This window comes from Erinaceus europaeus, chromosome 15, assembly GCF_950295315.1.
Source record: "Erinaceus europaeus chromosome 15, mEriEur2.1, whole genome shotgun sequence".
NCBI lineage: Eukaryota > Metazoa > Chordata > Mammalia > Eulipotyphla > Erinaceidae > Erinaceus > Erinaceus europaeus.
In genome coordinates this window covers 30,878,915-30,900,372 of record NC_080176.1, presented here as the reverse complement: position 1 = coordinate 30,900,372, position 21,458 = coordinate 30,878,915, and the positions used below count along the sequence as shown (strand labels likewise).

The 21,458-nt window shown below is 41.7% G+C and overlaps 1 protein-coding gene and 1 pseudogene across 9 annotated transcripts in view; both read right to left on the bottom strand.

The window, feature by feature from the left end:
* The window catches only part of AUTS2 (activator of transcription and developmental regulator AUTS2), a 1,407,660-nt gene that overhangs the window by 1,190,392 nt on the left and 195,810 nt on the right, over nt 1–21,458 (bottom strand). The gene's annotated exons all lie outside the window — the stretch shown is intronic.
* Nucleotides 18,629–20,751, bottom strand: LOC103109017 (retinol-binding protein 1-like; annotated as a pseudogene).

The window sequence follows — 21,458 nt, the reverse complement described above, 5'->3', positions numbered from 1 at the left end:
ATAGTGAAGCTAGGGAAATCAGGTGGTTAAACTACACATACCTGGTTAAACTACACACATTAGAGTGCATAGGAACTGGGTTCAAGCCCCTGGTCTCCACCTACAGGGGGTAAAGCTTCACAAGTGATGAAGCAAGAGCTGATAGTGTCTCTCTTTCTCTCTCCATTTCTCTCTCTGTCCAAAAATAAATTTTAAAAAATTTAAATAGTGGAGCTAGGGCTCAAAACCAAGTTGTTTGCTTCTCAGAACCCATATTCTTACACAGTATCTCTCTTACTGTAAAGTTTGTAAAGTCTACCTTTATGCATACATTTTTAAAATCCATCAAACACACTAAAGCTTTATCCTATTGTAATAAAAAAGTTAAGGAGCACAGAACTCAAAAAGGATTTGTCTTGAGCTATATGTTCAGAAACTCACTGCCATCCTCTCTGGCTTAAGAAGAGTAAGTCCTAATTCCTTAAAATCTTGGGTTTTCATAATCTGATTTAATTATATATTTTCAAAGTTAATTTCCATAGTATCTGTAAGCTTCCTGACAAGAAGGTTCATATATTTATGTCAGACTATACAGTAGCTTCTAATCAACATGGCAAACATTTACTGAACAAATAAGAGAACAAATGAATCTAACAGTAGAGAAACCAGAGTGACATCTCAGATGTAGTAGCACTGGACTAATCTCAGTTGACTGTTGATCTTATTTAACTAGTCATTGTATACCTCAGGTTCTGTATAACTCAGTTTTCTAAAGGATGTACAATAGCAATTTTGCATATAGTCCAGCTTCCTCTGCCCAGCACAAAGCAGGAATATATGGAAAACCTTAATTTCTCTCCCTTCTTGGGGGAGGGAGGGTGTGTGAAACTGGAGCAAAAAAATTCTGATCCTTTTATGGGATTCCCAGAGCTTACTCCTATCCCCAAAAAACCACTACCCTTCAGTTGGGATAATGTACAGATATGGTTGAGTTAGGCAAGACCCACAAATTACCATATTATTATTTGCATATCAATCTTCTGCCTTGTTTAAAGTGACTCCTCTGCCACCACTTTATTCCCTCAGGGTATTACTACAGTTGCTAGGACACTTCCACCTTCCCAGCATGCCTTTTGCCTCTCTCTACCCCTTTCCCGGCCAATCCCGCCCCGACTTGCCACTTCCAGAATTTCTCCCATAAAAGCCCTCCTGCTTCCGCCTTTCTCTTCTCTTGCCTTTTTCCCCTATTCGGAAACCCAGAGAAGGGCTGCTGTGCATAGCGGGAGGCGGCCATTTTGCTAGCTCCATGTGGACCGAACCGCTGTGCTCTCACCCAACTCTGAGGCATCCGCATGAATAAAGATTTGCATTCGGAACCACCACAAATACCTGGTCTCTTCTCTCTCCCCGGCCATGCAACCCAACACCCCTCTGTCCAGATCTGTCTTTTCATCTATTATACAAACTCTTCATTGTCCATGACAGAGACACCCTGCAAAACTGACACTACCTACATTTGCTGTGCTACCACTACACCTTGTGTCCCTTCAACTGCTGCATTGAGCCCACTCACTCATGAGCTTGTCAGAAACACTAGAGCAGGAATTCCCAGAAAACAGAAGTAGAAGCAGGGCTCACTCAGCTCCAGTACTTGGCATTCCTAGGGTCTAGTAATACACTAGGAAAGTTTTCCACTAAATGTCTTACAGCCAAGTATTTTTCTTTTATAAACCCTAGTAGCACACTCTCACCCCTCCCATTTTTAGGCACCTGTTAATTACTACAGGAAAAATTACTTTTGAAAAAAATGCCACAGAAAAGAAAAACTTGCAGTCACATTAGCAAGACCTGATTAGATTTGTGTAATAAGTTTTTTAAAATAAGGAAGCTATTTTAAGTGGATCTTAGTAGGTTTTAAGTGGTAGTATGTTGTAGGAAGGCTAGAAACTGCACATTAATGTCACAAAGCCATAAGTGCACAGACCACAGTGACTGTAGCACTCCTTCTACCTTCCTCAATGGTTTTGAGCCCTCCCTCACAGCTCTCCAACAGTGAGTCCACATGTCCTAAACATTAGGGTCAGCAGGCAAAACCAGGTTTCTGTTGGGACACAACTGTAATTAGCATATGGCTGATTTCAGGCTGACAGACTTCCATAAGCCCATAAAGGATTGTGGGTGTGTTGGAAGTGACTTAAGTATCAGCCTGCAAGAACTAGGTCTTTTTTCCTGCATATTCTAGGTGCCTGCTCTCCAGACCCCCGCCATACCACTTTGCTCCGGACCTGAACACATGGAGCCGAGCTGTGGTAACTAATTTATAGACTTATGGCCCAGCCACAATGAATACCTGATATCTCTGCCCCATTGTCGATTTTTCTGTATCTAAATAATACCCTACTGTACCGCTATGTAATAAGCCTACCATTTGTTTAAACCCCAAGGCAAAGCTGCCCAAAGCCTATTATTTTTTAATTACTATAGTTTCCTTCTGTGATTTACTCAGAAACCAACTGGCTGTTAGAACTTTCAAGCAGCAGCCTATTTTTGCCTTATGTAAATTAAAAAAAAAATTTTAATATTTATTTTCCCTTTTGTTGGCTTTGTCATTATTGTTGCTGTAGTTATTATTTATGTTGTTATTGATGTTGTCATTGTTAGACAGGACAGAGAGAAATGGAGAGTGGAGGGGATGACAGAGAGTGGGAAAGATAGACACCTGTAGGCCTGTTTCACCCCCTGTGAAGTGACTCCCCTGCAGGTGGGGAGCCAAGGGCCTGAACCGGGATCCTTTCCTGGTCCTTGTGCTTTGTGCCATGTGCACTTAACCCACTATGCTACCGCCTGACTTCCAAATTTTTTTTTTTTTAGTACAGATAGCTGGAGACAGTGAACAGAGAGGTTTTACATTTATCCTCTAACTTTAAATAGTGCATTAAGTCCTAAGTGCAGCTGAACTTAAAAAAAAAAAAAATTTTTTTTACACAAAGCGATAAAAGATAAGCAAATAGCCTGGAGGGGGAAATGTCAGCTTTCCATTGTTCTCTAGTAGGCCCCTGGAAGGTCTTGCTAGATTTATAAAAGCACAATAAGACACTATTTTCCAAAACTGCAAAGTTTTTGCATGTCAGATCCTACAAGTCCCATGAAAAGCAGGACAACTGCCTTAAATTCCATGTAGTTCAGCCTGTATTACACAAACCATGAAGCTCAGGCCCAATAGTCCAGGCTGAAGTCAGAGCCACTGGCTGTAAAGATATTGAAGTCAAGAGGCTAGTACCTCAAAATCTGCTTCAGCTAGCCAGGAATGTTCACCTACCTTGCCAGGAATCTGTTAATCCACAATAGGTCATGGGTGAAGGGAAATCTACTTTGCAAAAATATTCATACACAATACAGGCTTTGCTAAATGTTTAGTGAATGTAGCTAACACCCACAGTTCTAAGGACCTCCCTTACAATGAAAAAGTGCAAAGATGCTTTGTTACATTAACAAAATCATCTGAAATCCCATTAGTATTTGAAAGATCAACACAATAAAGATTAAAAAAAAAAAAGCCATGGTCTCTCAACAAAATAAGGCCAGATTTTGGCAGACTAGGAGTTCCATGTGAAAACCAATACTTCTTACTATTTTACTATACCAACCTCCTGGAAAAGCACACCATTTCAGGCAGATAGATACATACATACTCATAGTCTTCAATTTTTTTTTTAAACCGAAGCACTTATCAGCTCTAACTTATGGTTGTATGGGGGATTGAACCTAGGACTTTGGAGCCTCAGGCATGATAGTCTCTTCACATAACCATTATGCTACCTATCCCACCCTTCAATCTTACATTTAACACTATGACAACCAACACAAACACTAAGTATTTTCCTTATGCTAATTTAAGGCATTAATAAGTAGTGAGACATTTGCTATGTGGTAGCACTCTTCTGAAGATTTAACATGTGTTTTGCCCTTCATAACAACCCGGTGAAGGGCTAGAATAATCTCTGTCATGCTTAGAGCCGGATTCATTTTGACCCTCCTAACACTATTTGTCTTTCTCACCTTGGTTTATGTCCCTTGTTTACTATCAATAATAGAGTTTGCTCTGTAGGTTTGGAAACAGCAACAAGGGCTGAGCAATACATATGCTGTTCACCCACAAGCTCTGGCCTGCATCATTAATTCCCAAACAATAAAAGCAGAAGCCAGCTCCCAGGAAAGGAGGGAAGCAGACATAAAGGCAAACATATCATAACCAGAGAAACAATTAGGTCTCTAAACTAGAGAGCCAGCTATTTCCAGCTAAACGCAAAATGGTACAATTCCATCGCCATTAACTTCAGGAAGACTGTAGCTAATTCCAGTGAATTTATAAATGAAACCTCCTCTGAACATTACATAAGTCACCCCTCAACCTCCCACTTCCTGGATAGCAGTGAATACTTGGAAGACAGTCAACTTTCTCTCTGTAGAACAAGGAAAGAAATTCTAGTGACATTATGTAAACTGTAAGAAATAGTCACTAAACTCATCTATTCATGATTTTCTCTCTTAGCTAATTACAACTGAGTAATATAATATGATTTACACTCCTTGTCTGAGTGTGACATACTTAATAGATTATTCAATATTGATTTATCCAGCTATGTCAGACTGACAGCAACACTTAATGTTAATCAAGGGTATGCCTATGTATCAATTTTAAGCTTTATACAGTTTAATGGAATTATCAAGTTTGCAAGGCATCATCAATATGTTTTGATCTATGTGTCAAGACATTTGGGATGTTTGTTAATTTTTCCTTCATGTTCTCCTTCACTACACAAGACAGAGGCAGGAACGTTAAGTGAGCACGTTTGTTCAGACTGTGTCCAATCTACAGGGATCATCCACATTCTACCCAGAACCTTGAGACTAGCTAACCACCCCAGGCCACACTTTCTGTCCTCCCTAGAAGCTATGTAAAAAACACAGACCCCCAATTCCTGAGAACCTATATTCTCCAGCCATTTATTCACTTCATCCTTCTCTGTAGCCCACCTTGTCCAGTTTCCCTCTTTCCTAACCTTGGCTTCTAGGTCACTTGGCTTTTGTCTACTGACACATAGCTTTTTAGAAGGCCAAACTTGCATGAATCACTCCCTCCATCTCTAATACTGAAATCTTGTTCTTTTTATCTAAGAACTTGGTCCCTTATCCCATCCCGAGATGTTACTGATAGTTTTATACCTCACAGTTTTCAAACTCAGAAATAGTGGTGTTGAATAACCTAGCTGTTCAAGGCTGTGATAACTAAATCAATAACTCAATAATCTCATGCAAAATGAAACAGAGGTTAGACTACCTGGTTTTGAACTGAGTAGGTAACTTCTCTTCACTGTGTCAGAATCATTAAATATAAAGTAGAAATTCACTCCACAGGAAAACTAAGATTAAGTGAGGTGATGCAAATAAATAAAAATCTATGTGGGAGTACCTAACACATGATTCTTGCTAAAAACATTTTACCAGTGTGTGCTTTTTCTTTCAGTTTATGTAATCTTGTATGAGAGGAAAGTGAATGGTTTTTATGTGGTCAAACAGTACTCAGGGCCACAATCATAATTTAAACTACTATTCCAACTAGATCTCATCACACCTGCCACCTGTAAACAAAACAAATACAATTTTCAAATTCACAGGAACATGCTAAATATTATTCAACATATAAAGTCCTGGGGGAGAAAGAAAGGAATAGTATATGGCACTTGCACAGATGAGGAATAAGTCTAGTGGGAGAGACTGTTGTGGGCATCTGCAATGTAACTGTTCAGACACATTGATGGCAGTAAATACCTCAAAGAGAGGTCCAGAAGAAGCAGAAACTTCCTTGGATGTAACTAGGATATTCCTAGAAAATCACAAAAAGTTGTGATCTGGGAGGTGGTGCACTGGATAAAGCATTGGACTCTCAAGCATAAGGTACTGAGTTCAATCCCAGGTAGCATATGTACCAGAGTGATGTCTGGCTCTTTCTCTCCTATGTTTCTCATTAATAAATAAAATCTTTATTTAAAAAAGACATATAGAAGATACAGGCAATAGGCAGAGCTCCCTCCCCCCCATAATAATAATATATACTGTAGCCTTAGACACCTAATTGGCAAAAGTACTTAGAAAGAATGTGTTTGCCAGAGTTAACTAATGATCATATCCACAAGCCAGGGACAGAAAAAACTGGGCAGGCAACTACACATATAATGAATTTGTTGTACCCACACTGGCCCTGATCAATTCTATACTAACAAAAGGGAAATAATCTTTATTTTGACACCTTGGATAAGGGTGCATGCCTGATAACCTTAATATGGAAGGGTCCATAGGAAGAAGAGATGATTGTGAACCAAAAAAAACCAACTAGCTCAATCAGTGAACCACAGAACTACTAGCTCTCTCAACCAGCCCACCCACTATACTCTACTGTCATCATATACAACTGATTGAACACAGTGTATAAACGACAGGCCATAATCACCATTTACCCCTCAGTCTACAAAAGCAGAAGCTGGAATAGGTTATTGCTTGACACTTTTCCAATGTTGCAAATCCAAGATCTGAAAAGAGGATGAGAAATAACACATCTGAAGTTGTACCGTCTTAATTTTGTGGGAGACTATCATGTCATCCCAACTATTAACTGAAGGAGTGTGAAAAGCACAGCACAAGGTGAGCATAAGTTTGCCTTTCCACTCAGGGCACAGGGAAGATTGTCCTCTGCACCTAATCTATGTAGGGGCACCAACCTATGATAGCAACAGTGATATACAGACAAAGTATCAAAGCTCAAAGAAACACTGTGTCAGGAGTGTAAGAAATCCAACTCCCTGAAGAGAAAAAGACAGTTTAGAAAGCTAATTTAAATGCATTTCTTTCTTTTTTTTTTAAGCTGCATTTTTTATTTATTTATTTTCCCTTTTGTTGCCCTTGTTGTTTAACACTGTTGTGGTTATTGATGTCATTGTTGTTGGATAGGAGAGAGAGAAATGGAGAGAGGAGGGGAAGACAGAGAAGGGGAGAGAAAGACAGACATCTGCAAACCTGCTTCAACGCTTGTGAAGCGACTCCCTGCAGGTGGGGAGCCAAGGGCTTGAACCAGGATCCTTATGTCGGTCCTTGCGCTTTGCACCACATGAGCTTAACCTGCTGAGCCACCGCCCAACGCCTTTTTTTTTTGCCTCCAGGGTTATTGCTGGGGCTCAGTGCCTGCACCATGAATCCATTGCTCCTGGAGGCCTTCCCCTCCCCCGCCCGCCTTTGTTGCCCTTGTAGTTGTAGCCTTGTTGCGGTTATTATTGTTGATGATGATGCCGTTTGTTGTTGGATAGGACAGAGAGAAATGGAGAGTGGAGGGGAAGATAGAGAGGGGGAGAGAAAGATAGACACCTGCAGACCTGTTCCACCCCCCGTGAAGCGACTTCCCTGCAGGTGGGGAGCCAGGGGCTTGAACTGGGATCCTTATGCCTATATTTGCGCATTGTGCCACGTGCACTTAACCTGCTGCGCTACCGCCCAACCACTTTAAATGCATTTCTTAAAATTCTAATTGCTGGTGATCTCTTGGAAGATGGGGGACTGAGAAGCTGCTAGTGGCTTGAGCTCTGATCACATCTTCTGGAAACGGTAGGATTTTCTGCCTTTAGCAGGCCAGTCAATAAGGGGTCCTAGCGGTGACACCAAGGAGGTGATTATAACTTAATTTGGGTTAAGAATTAGAGTAGAGGTGGCGTGGACCAGCGGACGGGCTGTTCCAGACTTCCAAGGCTGCGGCAGGCAAGGCGGGTGCACCTGGCATTGTCCTCGGCCAGGGAAGGCGGCTCCTCCACCGGTTGCAGAGCACTGCTGGGCGGCCTGCAGAGGACTGAGAGGGAGCACTGTAGCTCGTGGCTTTCTCTTGGGAGTCTCGGGGACCACCGCGACCCTGAGGGCGGATCCGAGGACATCCTTGAGTACAGCTCTCATTGGATCAAAAGGACTTGGAACTAGTTTTCATCTTTGAGAAATCCTTTAAAAAAGCTTCAAGGGGGGTTTCCCAGAAGATGGCGGACTGAGAAGCTGCTAGTGGCTGAGCTCTAACCACATCTCCTGGAAACAGTAGGACTTTCTGCCTTTAGCAGGCCAGCCAATAAGGGGTCCTAGCAGCGACACCAAGGAGGTGACTATAACTTAATTTGGGTTCAGAATTAGAGTAGGGAAAAAAGGGGGGAAAAAAAGGTAAATTTTTTTTTTCTTCCTTTTAATTTTCAAGCATACCTCCTTCCCGCCCGCCCCCATAACTAGTCCTTTTCTTTACCAAATTCCTGTCCCACCAGGGAGTATCATTAATTCTAAGTCTATACCCTTCTGAAACCTCTGGCCTTTTTTCTTTCTAAGTAGCCAACCCCCCCCACCTCACCCCACATAGCTAATTAAATAATTAAAAATAAATATATTAAAAAAAACCCTTTCATTTCACTGCCCTTTTATGACTGTTCTTTTTCTTATCATTTTTCTCTTTCTTTTTCTTTTTCTCATTCTTCTCATCCCTTCTTCCTTAATCCTACAGCTTCCAAAGTCACAGCCCCCAGCCCCCACACCAACAAACAGTGTGCTTTTTTGAATTCACCGATACACATTTGGGAATTTCCTTTCACTGCTATTTAATTACAGCTCTTTTTCTTATCTTTTCCCATTTCTCTCTCGTCTCTCTCTCTCTTTTTTTAATCTTGTCATACACTTCTTCCTTTTTCTTTGCCTTTCTGAATTTTTGATTTATTTTGGGGAAGAAATCTGACTCAGAGTGGACTCTCTATGTGTGTATCTCTGCTGTAGTTCCCTTTCCCCTCTTGTTACCCCTAGAATATACAGTGGATAGTAGATTTGCATAAATGTCTATTCTTGCTATCCTTTCTTTTCTCTTTCTTCACTGGGATTTGGTTACTATTTTTTCACGGACTGGAAAAATTGTTTGGCTAACTGGTAACGATCAAACTACTTCAACACTTGCTTCAGTTGCTACTGTAATTCCTGAGGTTGGTGAGTGCAATTGTCATAAAGGTATTTAGTACATTGTTACTTGTACTCAAGACAAAACAACTGAGGAAGAACAGAGCATAAAAAAAAAAGAAACACATAAATAAAAAAATGGGTAGATCAAAAACAAATAAAACTGTTACTCCAATGAATGAAGACAAGAGCCCAGAAGAAACTACAAATCAGCCAGAAGTAACCATAGATAAGAAAAGTATGCAAGCAATAATAAACTTATTAATCACAGAAATGAAAACAACATTGGAGGAAAGGAATGGCAGTATTAGGGAAACAACAGTTGAGACCCCCAAGGAGAATACTGATTATCTTGAGGCAATTTGAAAAACTAAAAGCTGAAATCGCTGTAATAAAGAAAGAAGCTGAGGCAAGGGAAAGCAGACTAACAGAAGCAGAAAACAGAATTAGTCAGACAGAGGATGAGTTAGAGAAAATGAAGAAAGAGGTGAAAGAGCTTAAAAAGAGATTGAGAGACACTGAAAACAACAACAGAGACATATGGGATGATCTCAAAAGAAGTAACATTCGTATAATTGGCCTGCCAGAGGAAGAAAGAGAGGAAGGGGAAGCAAACATCCTAGAGGAAATAATACAAGAAAATTTCCCAGACCTGAATAACAGAAAGGACATCAAGATTCAAGAGGCCCAGAGAGTACCAAACAGAATCAACCCAGACCCGAAGACACCAAGACACATCATAGTCACAATGAGAAGAAGTAAGGATAAAGAAAGGATCCTAAAGGCTGCAAGAGAAACAAAGTCACATACCAGGAAAAACCCATAAGATTATCTGCAGACTTCACTCAAACTCTAAAAGCCAGAAGGGAATGGCGAGATATCTATCAAGCCCTGAATGAAAAAGGGTTTCAACCAAGGATAATATATCGTGCTAGACTTTCATTCAAACTAGATGGAGGGATCAAAACCTTCTTAGATAAGCAACAGTTAAAGGAGGCAACCATCACCAAGCCAGCCCTGAAAGAGGTTCTAAAAGACCTCTTATAAACAAGAACAACACTATAATACTGGCAATATATCAGAGCAAAAAAAAAATTTTTTTTGAACAATGGCACTACAATACATTAAATCCATAATATCAAAAAACGTCAATGGCTTTAACTCACCCATCAAAAGGCACAGGGTGGGGGGATGGATCAGAAAACATAAACCAACCATATACTGCTTGCAAGAATCCCATCTGTCACAACAAGATAAACACAGACTTAAAGTGAAAGGATGGAAAACTATCATACAGGCTAACGGACCACAAAAAAGGGCAGGAACAGCCATTCTCATCTCAGACACGATAGATTTTAAATTAAATAAAGTAATAAAAGATAGGCAAGGAAATTACATAATGATTAGAGGATCAATCAGCCAAGAAGACTTAACAATTATTAACATCTATGCACACAATGAGGGACCATTTAAATACATTAAGCACCTACTGAAAGAATTTCAAAAATACAACAATAGTAATACAATAATAGTGGGAGACTTCAATGCCCCACTCTCACACTTAGACAGATCAACAAAGCAGAGAACCAATAAAGATACAAGAGAATTGAATGAAGAGATTGACAGACTAGACCTCTTGGACATTTTCAGACTCCTCCACCCCAAAAAACTGGAATACACCTTCTTTTCAAATCCACATAACACATACTCAAGGATAGACCACATGTTAGGCCACAAAGACAGCATCAATAAATTCAAGACCATTGAAATCATCCCAAGTATCTTCTCAGATCACAGTGGAGTAAAACTAACATTTAACAACAAACAAAAAATTATTAAAAGTCACAGAATTTGGAATCTAAACAACATACTCCTTAAGAACCATTGGGTCAGAGACTCACTCAAGCAGGAAATTCAAATGTTCCTGGAAACTAATGAAAATGAAGACACAACCAATCAAAATATTTGGGACAAAGCTAAAGTAGTACTGAGAGGGAAACTTATAGCCATACAATCACATATTAAACACCAAGAAGAAGCTCAAATGAATGACCGACCTTACTGCACACTTAGAGGACTTAGAGGAAGAGGAACAAAGGAACCCTAAAGCAACCAGAAGGACAGAAATCACTAAAGTTCGAGCAGAAATAAACAACATCGAAAATAAAAGAACCATACAAAAGATCAATGAAGCCAAATGTTGGTTCTTTGAAAGATTAAACAAAATTGACAAACCCCTAGTCAGACTCACCAAACAAAAAAGAGAGAAGACTCAAATTAATAGAATTGTAAACGATGCAGGAGATATCACAACTGACACCACAGAAATCTAGAGAATCCTGCGAAACTTCTATAAAGAACTATATGCCACCAAGCTAGAGAATCGGGAAGAAATGGAACAATTCCTAGAAACCTATGCACTTCCAAAATTGAACCAAGAAGAACTACAAAATCTAAATGCACCAATCACAAAGAAATTGAAACCGTTATTAAGAATCTCCCCAACAACAAAAGTCCTAGACCAGATGGCTTCACAAACAAATTCTACAAAACTTTCAGGAAACAGTTAATACCCATACTTCTTAAGCTATTCCATAAGATTGAAGAAACAGGAATACTCTCTTCCACCTTCTATGAAGCCAACATCACCGATACCAAAAGCTGATAGGGACAGAACAAAAAAGGAAAAATCTCTGATGAACACAGATGCCAAAATAATAAAAAAGATCTTGGCCAATCTGATACAGCAGCATATCAAAAAGATTGTTCATCACGACCAAGTGGGATTTCTCCCAGGAATGCAAGGCTGGTTCAACATCCGTAAGTCAATCAATGTCATTCACCACATCAATAAAAGCAAAGCCAAAAACCACGATTATCTCAATAGATGCAGAGAAAGCCTTTGACAAGATCCAACACCCATTCATGCTCAAAACTACAAAAAATGGGAATAGATGGGAAATTCCTCAAGATAGTGAAGTCTATATATAGCAAACCTACAGCCAACATCATACGCAATGGACAGAAGCTGAAAGCATTCCCCCTCAGATCGGGGACTAGACAGGGTTGTCCACTGTCACCGTTACTCTTCAACATAGTATTGGAGGTTCTTGCCATAGCAATCAGGCAAGAGAAATAAATCAAAGGAATACAGATTGGAAGGGAAGAAGTCAAGCTCTCACTATTTGCAGATGATATGATAGTATACATAGAAAGACCTAAAAATCCAGCAGAAAATTATTGGAAGTTATTAGGCAATATAGCAAGGTATCAGGCTACAAAATCAATGTACAAAAATCAGTGGCATTTCTTTATGGAAGAACTAAATCTGAAGAAGAAGAAGACATCCAGAAATCACTCCCATTTACTGTTGCAGCAAAATCAATCAAATACCTAGGAATAAAGTTGACCAAAGAAGTGAAAGACTTGTATATTGAAAACTATGAGTCGTTACTCAAGGAAATAGAAACTCATACCAAGAAATGGAAAGATATCCCATGCTCATGGATTGGAAGAACAAATATCATCAAAATGAATTATTCTCCCCAGAGCCATATACAAATTTAATGCAATACCCATCAAAGTTCCACCAAGCTTCTTTAAGAGAATAGAACAAACACTACAATCATTCATCTGGAACCTGAAAACACCTAGAATTGCCAAAACCATCTTGAGGAAAAGAAACAGAAAAGGAAGCATCACACTCCCAGACCTTAAACTATATTATAGAGCCATCATCATCTAAACAGCATGGTACTGGAACAAAAATAGGCACACAGAGCAGTGGAACATAATTGAAAGCCCAGAAATAAATCCCCACACCTATGGACATCTAATCTTTGATAAGGGGGCCCAATGGATTAAATGGAAAAAGAAGGCTCTCTTCAATAAATGGTGCTGGGAAAACTGGGTTGTAACATGCAGAAGAATGAAATTGAACCACTTTATCTCACCAGAAACAAAAATCAACTCCAAATGGATCAAAGACCTAGATGTCAGACCAGAAACAATCAAATACTTAGAGGGAAACATTGGTAAAACACTTTCTCACCTACACCTCAAGGACATCTTTGATGAATCAAACCCAATTGCAAGGAAGACCAAAGCAGAAACAAACCAATGGGACTACATCAAATTGAAAAGCTTCTGCACAGCCAAAGAAACTATTAAACAAACAGAGAGCCCCCTCACAGAATGAGAGAAGATCTTCAGATGCCATACATCAGACAAGAAACTAATCACCAAAATATATAAAGAGCTCAGCAAACTTAGCCGCAAAAAAGCAAATAACCCTATCCAAAAATGGGCAGAGGATATGAACAAAACATTCACATCAGAGGAGATCCAAAAGGCTAACAAACATATGAAAAACTGCTCTAGGTCACTGATTGTCAGAAAAATGCAAATTAAGACAACACTAAGATACCACCTCACTCCTGTAAGAATGGCATATATCAAAAAGGAGAGCAGCAACAAATGCAGGAGAGGATGTGGGGACAGAGGAACCCTTTTACATTGCTGGTGGGAATGTAAATTGGTACAGCCTCTGTGGAGAGCAGTCTGGAGAACTCTCACAAGGATAGACATGGACCTTCCATATGATCCAGTAATTCCTCTCCTGGGGTTATACCCCAAGGACTCCATAACACCCAACCAAAAAGAGGTCTGTACTCCTATGTTCATAGCAGCACAATTCATAATAGCTAAAACCTGGAAGCAACCCAGGTGCCCAACAACATATAAGTGGCTGAGAAAGCTGTGGTATATATAAACAATGGAATACTATGCAGCTATCAAGAACAATGAATCCACCTTCTTTGACCCATCTTAGACAGATATAGAAGGAATTATGTTAAGTGAGCTAAGTCAGAAAGATAAACATGAGTATGGGATGATCCCACTCATCAACAGAAGTTGAGGAAGAATATCTTAAAGGGAAACTAAAAGCAGGACCTACCAAATTGTAAGTAGGGCACCAAAGTAAAAACCCTGTGGTGAGGGGTAGACATGCAGCTTCCTGGGACAGTGGGGGGTGGGAGTGGGTGGGAGGGATGGGTCACAGTCTTTTGTTGGTGGGAATGGTGTTTATGTACACTCCTAGCAAAATGTAGACACATAAATCAGTAGTTAATTAATATGAGCGGGGGAAAATCAGTTGTATGTCTCAAAGTTTCTCAAAACACAAACTGAATCTTTTTAATATATAGGCTGTGTATTTGATATGCGGACTCTCTCAAAAGCCTAGACCAAGTAGATTAGAAGCATCCAATAGCACAGCTATATACAAGATACTGGATACTGTACAGCAAACCATAACAAAAGGACTTTTCAAAGTTAACCCAATTAACAAATAATGTGATGATAACATTAACTATCGATTGTCTTTTTGAACCCTAAGACAGCAGTAACCTCACTTCTCCACTATAGAGCCCCTACCTCCCCCAGTCCAGGAACCCTTGGATAGGGCCCACTTTCCCGTATGCCTCTCCCAATCCATACCAAATAATATTGCATCCGCTGATCACAACCTAACCAACGCAACAATTGCCACCTCAACATGCTTCACCTCAGACAGTGTCCAGAGACTTCACGTGTGGAATGACAACCCTTCAGCTTCATTACTCGGGTGAGACCTTTCCTTTTATAGTACACTCTAGTTTCATCTCAGGTGGTTCACTTTCTAACAAAATCCCATAACCTAGATATACACCAGTTTCTGTGAGAGAGAGCTTATGTTCACACATATCCATAAACTACTGCAAAATATATACCTGAAAGCAGAAGTACACTAGAGTTTGCAGTGAGTACCTTCCTAACACTTCCTCTCCACTATTCCAAGCTTTGGGTCCATGATTGCTCAACAATTTGTTTGGCTTATGTTAACTCTCTTTTCAATCACCAGGTTCCAGATGCCACCAGGATGCTGGCCAGGCTTCCCTGGATTGAAGACCCCACCAATGTGTCCTGGAGCTCAGCTTCCCCAGAGACCCACCCTACTGGGGAAAGAGAGAGGCAGACTGGGAGTATGGACCGACCAGTCAACGTCCATGTTCAGCGGGGAAGCAATTACAGAAGCCAGACCTTCTACCTTCTGCAACCAACAGTGACCCTCGGTCCATGCTCCCAGAGGGATAGAGAATGGGAAAGCTATCAGGGGAGGGGGTGGGTTATGGAGATTGGGTGGTGGGAATTGTGTGGAGTTGTACCCCTCCTACCGTATGGTTTTGTTAATTAATCCTTTCTTAAATAAAAAAGAAAAAAATCTAAATGTAGCTGTTATTTTATTTATTGTTTTTTTAAAATTTATTTATTTGGGAGTTGGGCGGTGGCGCAGTGAGTTAAGCGCATGTGGCGCAAAGCGCAGGGACCAGCGTAAGGATCCCAGTTCGAGCCCCCGGCTCCCCACCTGCAGGGGAGTTGTTTCACGGGCGGTGAAGCAGGTCTGCAGGTGTCTATCTTTCTCTCCCCTCTCTTTCTGTCTTCCCCTCCTCTCTCCATTTCTCTCTGTCCTATCCAACAACAAAGCAACGTCAACAGTGGCAATAATAATCGCAAGAGGCTGCAACAACTAGGGCAACAAACAAAAAAAGCGGGGAAAAATGGCCTCCAGGAGCAGCGCCCATGTTCAGTGGGGAAGCAATTACAGAAGCCAGACCTTCTACCTTCTGCAACCCTCAATGACCCTGGGTCCATGCTCCCAGAGAGATAGAGAATGGGAAAGCTATCAGGGGTGGGGGTGGGTTATGGAGATTGGGTGGTGGGAATTGTGTGGAGTTGTACCCCTCCTACCCTATGGTTTTGTTAATTAACCCTTTCTTAAATTAAAAAAAAATTCTAGTTGCTAATAGGAAACACTATGGTATTTTCTGGAGGAAAAAAAAAGATAAAGATAAAATTGTATGGTCCAGGGTAGAAAGATACCATAATGGTTGAGCAAAAGTTTTTTTTTTTTTTTTTTTTTTTAACCTTCAGGATTATTGCTGGTGCTCAGTGCCTGCATGCTGGGCTATCCTGAGGGTGTTTCTTCCTGGGCAAGAGCTCTCTGAGTTGGAGAGAATTCGACAAGCTGGAAAAGGGAACTGCGTAGGAGAGTTGGTAGAGAGAAAAGAAAAGAGCGTGAATTCCATCTAACCAGTGGGGATTAAACCTATGCCCTGCAGGCAGGGCAGGTCTCCAGCTATTGTGAAAGTTCTAACCAGTGGGGATTAAACCAATGCCCTGCAGGTAGGGCTGGTCTCAGACAAAACAATGATTATGTAAATACACCACAGAGTTAAGCAATGCAGGGGGCTTGGCGTAATAACCAATATCTCCCCTTCTTTTTATCTAATGGCCACAGTATCAGGAATGTGGGGCCCTTTGTGAGGCAGGGAGACTGATAGGAGGCGACACACCTTTGGGGTACTACTGTCCCTCCTTGCTCAACCTCTCAGTAGAGAAAGAGACTAACAGAATTGACACTCCCCTCAGGTTCAAGCCCTGCCAAGCTCAACCACATCCTCACAATTTCCCAACATCTCCATCTTACTTAATGGCCATATATAAATGGGTCAATGTCTGTAAAAGACTCCGTATCTGTCAGGGGAATAGCAGTGTAGGAGTAAACAGAAACCTGTTGGGAAGAAACCTGAATGATATCATGTAGGCATCTTCAAAAAGAACTGGCACATGACAGGGTGGGATAAGCAAGAGTAGCAAGGGACAGCGCGAGACTGAAGAGAGGCCTGGTAGGCGGAGGGGGGGGGCTGCCTGATGGGTGTAGGAGTGCGAGCCTGACAGGCCGAGGGGCGAGAGGGGTGATCTGGCATTGCAAAGTCCGGAGACTGCTGGCTGCAAGGTTCATGGACTGCTACAGTCAGTCCTTGAGAAGTCCAGCAGTGTAAAGGGAGTGTCCAAAGGTGTATCAGCAAGTCCGATAGAAGTGTCAGTCCAATGCCAACAACCAGGGGAAGAAATGCCGCACGTCTATCTCGGTGGAGGACAGCCACTGGAACTTTGCTTCTCTGTAGAGAGTGAGCTGGAACCACCAAAATGTGACAGACAAACCAGAAACAGGAAGGGCAGACAGTGATGGGTGAGAGAAAGGCAGTAGGAAAGTCCTGTCCTTTGGAGTCTGTGAATCAGGTTCTCCAGATCGTGTCAGGTCACAGCATGGGTTTGGGGGGGGGGGTGGCTGTAGTTATGGGTGATGTCAGAGGACAGGGGTCCAAGATGGATTTCTGGGGATTCTATATGAGCAGATGCTGCTTCATGTGAAGGCTTGACATAGCTGTAGTCAATTACTTGTGAAGAAAAAACTTGTAACAAATTAGAAGTTTACTATAATTGATAACTCGGTGATTATAATTGGTTTAAGTATCTTTATAATTTTTTTAAAGGTCATCTTATGTGACCTTGTGGAGCAGACTCTGTACAGCAGGATCTTCAGACCAAATTTAGGTAAAATATTGATTTTTAACTATTTTTTACTTTGGACTTTAAACAAACAGGTTACTTAGAGAGTTAACACAGGTTAGTGATAAAGTTTTTGTTTTTTTTGCAATGCAATTCTCTTTTTTATTGATCAGAAATAATTTACCTTTCTACCTCCTGCAACGGAGGAAGTGGCAGGTCGGAAAAAGGAAGTGACTAGGAGAGGGGGCAGACCTCGAAAGAAGCAAGCTTCCATCTAACCAGTGGGGATTAAACCAATGCTCTGCAGGCAGGGCGGGTTTCAGACAAAACAATGATTATGTAAATACACCACAGAGTTAAGCAATGCAGGGGGCCTCGCATAATAACCAACACCTGCACTATGAATCCACTGCTCCAGTGGCCCTTTTTTGGATTTTTTTTTTGATATGACAGAGAGAAATTGAGAGCGATGGGGAAGATAGAGAGGGAGAAAGACAGATACCTGCAGACTTGCTTCACTCCTTGTGAAGCAAGCCTCACCCCCCACCTGTTGGGCTCTAGAATTGGGATCCTTGCACAGGTCCTTGAGCTTTGTTATACGTGTGTTTAACCTGATGTACTACTGCCTGTCCCCAAAGATTTTTCTATATTAATGATTTAATACTGATTTACAAATATATAAAACAGCAGGGGTATAATACCACACAGTTCTGTAGCCACATTCCCTCCACTGGAAATTGCAATAGTTCTCCCAAGATCACAGATATGGGTTCACTATTATTTCTATAACTATCTGTCTATGCAAAAGATTTCCATGCCAGAGGCTCCAAGGTCTCAGATTCAATCTCAGGGAATATATATATTCCCTCAAGATACAGTATAACTGTGCAGTGGAATACACTACTGGTGTATACTGCAATATGAATAAACCTTGAGAAGACTGTGCTAAATGAAAAGATCCAGTCTCAAGAGGACATACTGATATATTTATTTCACTTATAGGAGATAGATAGGGTAGTCAAATTCATCGAGAAAGTAAAATGGAGCTGAGTGGAGGAGAGAACAAGACATGTTCTTAAATGGGTACAGAGCTTTGGTTTTACAAATTGTGGTGAACAACAGCTGTTGGACTGCATCTATGCAACCAAAACTTCTAAGAAGGCAGCTATGCACACCACTACAGCACCAATGTTTCTCAACCAAGACTTTTTGAAATTCAACCAAAGTATTTCCTATATGATGTGAACTATCATTGTAACCACCTCAACAGAAGCTAAAACAAAATGAGCTAAGGGCAATATCCCTAGTCAAGAAAGCCCTTCTATCCTCTACTGATAGCTCTGAGCCATTCCCCAAATCTCAGAGGCATTATTAATATGCTTATATACTAGGCATATTAAGTAGAAGTAGAGGAATATACTGGGCATATTAAGTAGAAGTAGAGGAAGAGAAGCTTTATTGAAACCGGGTACAAAGCTGTGCAGGACAAAGAACCCATCATCTATCTTCAGTCTAGTTTTGCAAACCCAAATGTAATTAAATGTCCTTAAAACCACAGTTATCTAAGTGTCTGGGTAAGCTTACACTTTAGGGACTGCTGTTCTTCCAGAGTAAAGTACTCATTGGCCTCCTAACACTGGCTTCGAATAACCATATACTGCTCTTATACCAGCAGCACTCTAGTTAAAGTTTAACAGGCTTGGCTGATAATTGAAGAGAGCAGTCTTGTGCATATGAAGCAATACAAGGTTTGCATGTGTCAAAGTGCTTTTACCTTATGAAAGATAGACCTGACCTGGCTGGGACATCAAGGATCACTGCTTTTTCTGTAATTCCCCCCAAAACATTCATCATCTCGGTCTCCCAATGTCTCTAAGAATTGCTAGAGAAACATACACAACTAGACAGGTTATCCCATTCCCTCTCCATCACTAGAGGAAACTCCCCTAATGGTTTAAAAAAAAAAAAGCATGCTGGGAGGTAGTGCAGTAGATAAAGTGTTGGAGTCCTAAGTCTGATATACAGCACTGTATGTGTCAGAGTGATGCTCTGGTTCTCCACCAGCACCACACCCATTAACAGATATTTTTTTTCAAAAAATAATTTTCTCTTGAAATAAAAGCAGCTTTCCCCAGGGCCCTAGTCAGGGAATCCTGTGATTCCCACACAGACATGATGGGCCTAGACCTCTAACTGATCCCCCTCGCCACTATCACTGGTCTTCTCTATCAGGAACAACATAATGGACCCCTCTGTGGGCCCCTATAGGACCTGGCCCTCAATGTGAATCAACAATGGTAGGGGATGCTCCATTCTCTGAAGGGAGGTTGGATAACATATTCTACCTACTATCCGAGGAGGATGGGTCCCGAAATTAGTGCAGCCTGGAATGTTCCTAGCCGTGATCACAGAATGCAAGCTCAGACCTACAGGGATGCAGAGGTCACACAGGCTCCTGTGACAAATATGGGGCTCAGATCAAATAGATGGGGTTTATGGTTAACAATATTTATATACTTTCCCCATATTTGGGAAATAATCTCTTCTCTGACACAGCTTTCTTTCTTTTTTTTTTTTGGGGGGGGGGGGGCTGAGATGACTTTTATTGAGATGGCTGTGGGAAGCCAGGGAGGCTGGGCACTGCTGCCCCATGCTGAGTCAAGGTGATTGGGGGGGGGGGGGGGGGTTCTTAGCCTGTGTCCCTTATTCCTCAAGGGGCCATCTGTCCAGGCTGCATGCAGTGCACCTTTTTGAAGACTTGCTGGGGCCAGGCGGTGGTGCACCTGGTTTAGCACACACATTACAGTGCACAAGGTTCCAGGTTCAAGCCCCTGGTCCCTGCCTGTAGAGGGAAAGCTTCACAAGTGGTGAAGTAGGGCTGCAGGTATCTCTCTGTCTTCCTCCCATCTCTATCTCCCCCATTCTCAATTTCTCTCTATCTCTATCCAATAATAAATAAATATATATTTTTTAAAAACTTGCAGGCCACACCCTGCGCTTGCATCTCCAAGTGCATCTCATCCCCTGCGTTCCACTGTGTCCAGCCGCGCCCCTCCTTCTCACCCTTCTGCACACACTCCAGCTTGTTCCCATCCCAGCTCACTATGGTCATGCACTTTCAGTCATCTATGCCTGTCAGATCCTCCTCAAACTGCTGGCCAAGCTGGAAGTCCATGATGTAGTTCCTGAAGGTGCTCAGCCTGTGGATAATTATGTGCTCGCCCTCCTGCATGATCTCTTTGTCCTGCTTCAGCAGGCTGGCGATCTTGCGCAGGCCCACATTCACATCCAGAGCTTGCAGGTATTACTCAAAGTTGTCGTTGCTCTGCAATTCCAGTACCCGCTGAAGTCCACTGGCATCTCGGGGCAGCAGGGCAAGGTGCAATAGAGGGCAAAGCCTGGACGCCGCGACCAGGTGCTCCCTGGGGTACCAGGTGCTGGGGGCAGCGACAGAGGGTCCCGGGGGAGGGCAGCGCACAGCAGGATGAGGAGCCTCAGGCCTCCTCCTCTACTGCCGGCCTGATACAACTTTCTAGTCCTATCCCCAACTCTGACACCATCTCCCCAGACAATACTTTTGTTCCACCTGCATGTTAACTGCTGGGCTCAGGCAAAAAATTAGTAAAGTCATGAGCCCCTTGGAATATACCTAAAATAGACTTTCTAGATTTTTCCACGATGGAGACCCAAATCTCATCTACTATATTCTTACCTTTAGGTTCCTGATTATTTAACCACTTGTTCGGCTTTATATCTTAATGCTTTTCAAGCATTAAGTTGCAAATGCTACCATGATGGTAACCTGACTTCCCTGGGCAAACGACCAATAAATCCTGGAACCCCACCTCTCCAGAGCCCTGCCCCACTAGGGAAAGTGACACAGGTTGGAGATATGGGTTGACCTGTCAATGTCCATGTTCAGCAGAGAAGCAATTATAGAAGCCAGACCTCCCACCTTCTGCACCCATAGTGATCCCTGCTCCATGCTCCCAGAAAGATAAAGAATAGGAAAGCTTTCAAGGGAGGAGATGGAATACAGAACTCTAGTTGTGGGAATGTGTGCAACT